The sequence below is a fragment of the Amphiprion ocellaris genome, chromosome 3 (genome assembly GCF_022539595.1).
Source record: "Amphiprion ocellaris isolate individual 3 ecotype Okinawa chromosome 3, ASM2253959v1, whole genome shotgun sequence".
Lineage (NCBI taxonomy): Eukaryota > Metazoa > Chordata > Actinopteri > Pomacentridae > Amphiprion > Amphiprion ocellaris.
Window position 1 is genome coordinate 36,905,041 of NC_072768.1, and position 5,155 is coordinate 36,910,195.

Genomic DNA, 5,155 nt, shown 5'->3' on the forward strand with positions numbered 1-5,155 from the left:
GGGGTCGGGCTCACCGCATCTGCCTGCTGATTGGTTAGACTCCACGGCGTCACATGAATTATAAAACCAGAGGGTCGTGATTGGCTGATTAGACTGACGGCAGGCAGCTGTGTGAAGGGCTGTGTCACGTTTTCTACTGGGAGCATTTGATGCAGGCAGGTAATCAGCCATTATCTCACCGCAGGAGGAGTAAATTGGCAAATTAAATGTGCACTTTGTCTATCATGAGGAGTGAAACCACGGCGAGGCCTGACTCAGCTGCATGAGAGATGCAAAATAGAGCTTTCTGGAAAGGAGTCAGGGTTATTCACACCCATAAAAAGAGATTTAAAATGACCGTTAAGTGATTAAAAACTACAAACAAGTGCATGATTCCTGCAAAGACATGCATAATAACCAAAAAGAGGTGCAAAATAACAACAAAAAGACACAAAATTACCACAAAAATATCAAACAGAGAAAATAAAATGATACGCTAAATCATGAAAGATGCAAACTCAGTACAGGGTTATGCAAAGTAATTAACTATAACAAAGGCATGCAAGATGGCAACAATAACACAAGGAGTAACTGCAAAAATGCACAAAATGACCACAGAAACATCCTAAGCAAATACATGGGGGCTCAAAATGACCACAAGAAGATTTAAATCAAACACAAAACTTGCAAAATAACCACAGAGAATCAAGAAACTAGTGTAGGGATCCTACAAGGACATGCAAAATAACCAAAAAGAGGTGCAAAACAACAACAAACACACACAAAATGATCAGAAAAAACAAACAGAGGGAGGGTAAAAGTGATAACAGACATTAAATCATGAAAGATGCAAAGTAAGTAATTAGAGCAAAGGCATGCAAGATGACTAAATAATAAATAAATGACAAAAAATGCTGCAAAATGACAACAAAAACACATAGAAACCATAAAAATTTACAAAATGACAATAAAAACACATAGAGTAAACACAAAAATGCACAAATTGATAACAAAAACGCTCAGAATAACCACAAAAATGCACAAAAACATCCTAAACAAGTATGTGGGGGCTCAAAATGACCACAAAAAGATTTAAATCAAACACAAAACATGCAAAATAACCACAGAGAAGCAAATTAAGAAACTAAAATCAGCAAACAAGTACAGAATTCCTACAGACATGCAAAAGAAATAAAAAGAGGTGCAAAATAACAACAAAAACAAAAAAAAAAACAGGGAGGGTAAAAACGACAGACGTTAAATCATGAAACACGCAAAGTAAGTAATTATAAAAAAGGCATGCAAGATGACAAAAAAATAAATGACTAAAAAGTGGCGCGAAGTGACAACAGAAACACACAGAATCACCACAAAAATGCACAAAATGACCACAAAAGCACACAAAGCAAATACACAGGGGCTCAAAATGACCACAAATAGATTTAAATCGAACACAAAACATGTACAGTGAGCACAGAGAGTAAAGTAAGTAACAGTAACATTTAAAATCATTATAAAGAGATGCAAAATGACCAAAGAGAGGTGCAAAATAACAACAAAAACAAACAGAGAGGGTAAAAATGACAGACGTTAAATCATGAAACATGCAAAGTAAGTAATTATAACAAAGGCATGCAGGATGACAAAAAAATAAATGACTAAAAAGTGGCGCGAAGTGACAACAGAAACACACAGAATCACCAAAAAAATGCACAAAATGACCACAAAAACATCCTAAACAAATACATGGGTCCTCAAAATGACCACAAATAGATTTAAATCGAACACAAAACATGCAAAGTGAGCACAGAGAAGCAAATTAAGAATCTAAAATCAACAAACAAGTGCAGGATTCCTACAAAGACATTCAAAACTAACCAAAAAATGTGCAAAACAACAATATAAACACACATAAAACAAACAGAGAGTGGAAAAAACAATAACAAATTAAGTTACTTAAGATCACTACTGACAGACACAATATGATGGAAAACATGCGTAAAACAACCACAAAAACACAAAAAACAAACACACAGAGGTTAATAATGACCACAAAGATGAAAACAAATCTAATACAAAACATGCACAGATAGATGCAAAAGAAGCTGTGGACAAGATACGCAAAATCAATACAAGGAGATACAAAATGACTAGAAAATGGAACAAAATAATAACAAAAACACAAAGAGTAACCACAAAAATATCCACCATGACCACAAAAGCACACAAAGCAAATACACAGGGGCTCAAAATGACCACAAAAAGTTTGAACTATAACACAAAACATGTACAGTGAGCACAGAGAGTAAAGTAAGTAACAGTAACATTTAAAATCATTATAAAGAGATGCAAAATGATCAAAGAGAGGTGAAAGACAACAACAAAAACATACAAAGCAACCACAAAAATGAACAAAATGACCACAAAATGCATTCAAAACAGTGGCTCAAAATGACCAAAGACATTAAAAACTAACACAAAACATGCAAAAATAACCACAGAGAAGCAAATTAAGACACTAAAATTAACAAACGCAGGATTCCTATGAAGACATGAAAAAGAAATGAAAATAGGTGCAAAACAACAACAAAAATACAGAAAATGACCACAAAAAATAAAAGTGATAACAAATAAGTCATAAATACCTTCAAAAAGGTTCAAAATGATCACAAAAATTAAAAAATAAAAATAAAAAATGATGCAAAGTAAGAAACTTTAACAAAGACATGCAAAATCGCTCTGAGGAGATGCAAAATGACTAAAAAATGGTGCAAAATGACAACAAAAACACACACAGCAACCGCAAAAATGCACAAAATGACCACAAAAAATTGAAATCTAACGCACAGAATGCCAAGGTCAAAACTAACAAACCCCAAATCATGTTCCAAGTTAAGACCTACAAATTCAAATGCATTCTGCAATATGTAAATCTGATCAAACTTGCCTACTGAAAAACTTTGTTTATAGATTTCCAAAAAATCCAGGCGAAGTTCTTCTGCATTTCTTTACTGTTTGCTAAATCAGGATATAGTTGAGCTTCAGAGAAAGTTATCATGGTCACTGCTTCTAATCTGATCAGAAATAGAGTCTAAAATATTTCCTCATCAGTTTACATTCAACCTTCCTGTGTTTCTACATGTCTACATTAAAATATGACACATTTTGATGACTAAGACGTGGCTACAAATGATTCTGTCAGTGTCCACACTGGAGGGAAATGAAATACAGGAGGTTCACATGTAGAAACACCTGGATGTCTGGATTCACGACTCCCTCACTTTCAAGACACATCTGAAGAAACTTGTGAAGAAACTCAAGACTAAAACTGGGTTTTTATTTTCAAAACAAGTTGCATTTTTATTTTAATGTAAAAATGTGGCTTGTCGCTGCCACTTTTTTGTCTCGTTGGAAGACGGAGATCTTTTATATATGAATGCTTGATCTTTCTTCAAAAATCCTTTGCTGCTTCGATGGCCACACCTCCTTGACCTTTCAACTTCTCTCCACACTTTCTTCAGGTTGGCTCGCTAGACACTAGCTCATCCAGATTCATTAGTTTGTGTGCAATTAGAAAATTACTGACGGAAACGGTGTTGAAAAACGCAAAACGGGTGAAGATTCATCAGTACCTAAAAACTTCAGCTATACCTCGAGAGTTACCTTAAATTTGATTTTATTAAAGGACAAGACAGAATTAAGTTATTTGTGGTGAAATGCTCACAAATGACAGCATGAAACCAGCGAATTACAGCGACATCAAGAAACAAAAGACAGTTTGGTAAAGTCAGAAAGATATTCACAAATTCAGACTTCCGGCATCAATAACTCATTAAATATACGTTGTCTAAACATAAACGATGCCTCTTTCCTATCGTTGTAAGGTACACAATGTGCTACAAGTAGGTTTAATCAAAACTATCTGTCTTTCCAGCTGCAGAAATAACATTGGTGTCTATGAGCAGCTGGCTGTGTGACGAGTGAACAGGGACCGTCTGCAAAATGCAAAACTGCTGCAAACAGCGAAGAGACACAAATATTCAACAAATTTACTGCAGCCAGCAACTGACTCCTGCTGGTCATACTACAACTCTTGGTTTAATATTAAATATTTTTTTCATAATTTTAAGGATTTTTTTTTATAGCAAAAAGAATCAATAACTTAACTCTTATGCATTGTAGTGTCACCAAATTTACTGCAGCCATAAACTCTCTCCTCCTCATAGTACAACTCTTGGTTTAAAATAATTTATTTTTTTCATAATTTTAGGGAATTTTCCATTAGCAACACAATTCAGTAACTTCCCTCTTATGTTTTGTAGTGTACTTCTGGGGTGGTGTCGTGCTGGGGAGGCAGCTTATAGGGGGGCTCCAAGCCAAACAGGTTGGGAACCACTGAGCTAGAAAATGGTTAACTAGGCCTTTTTAGTTACTAGCCAGAAATTCATGAAGGGCACAGACAGGAGAGAACCTCCTGTTTTAAGCTGCTAATGAGTTTCAGAGTAGCCAACAGATTAACTAGTTCTTGTGAGCAAGTAAGGTAGAAAATAGCTATGGTGTAACTTAGACAGAGCTACAGTAGATGAGGGACACCAATTGGGGCCAATTTCCACTCTTGTTTATATGCCGAGTTAGCATGACTGAAACTATACAACACTACCAGACAGCAAGTTGGAAGCCAGTTGAAGTGTTAAACTTCACCTACATGAAGAGCACTCTGTTCAAATACTGTTAATTAGCTTCACTCAAACTAGCCAAAAATCTGCTTTCCATTTACTACCTTGCACAACAACTTAGAAACATGCTTCAGTGCCAACTTTGTTCAACTTATGAGCTACTTGCTGAGTTTCTCCATTTACGAGAATCTTCACAACCTATTGTAAATTGGTCTGCAGCAAACGGATTTGAAGCATTTGAGCCAGTAAAACTTTGATTCGGAGGTTTGTGCACAAATGGTACTAACAGGTCAGTCTGTAATGCATCAACCAGTCACAACTGAGACTAGCATTTAGAGACAAGTCTTTACACTAAACCAGCACTTGGACCTTCAGAGACAAGAGGGTCACCTTTAAATGCTCGAAGGCTAACGTCAATAGTTTTAGCAACCCTGCTTGCAGGAAGGCTTCATTTAGCACAGCTGTTGGAGATTCACAAAGTGATGAAGACTGACAGAAAC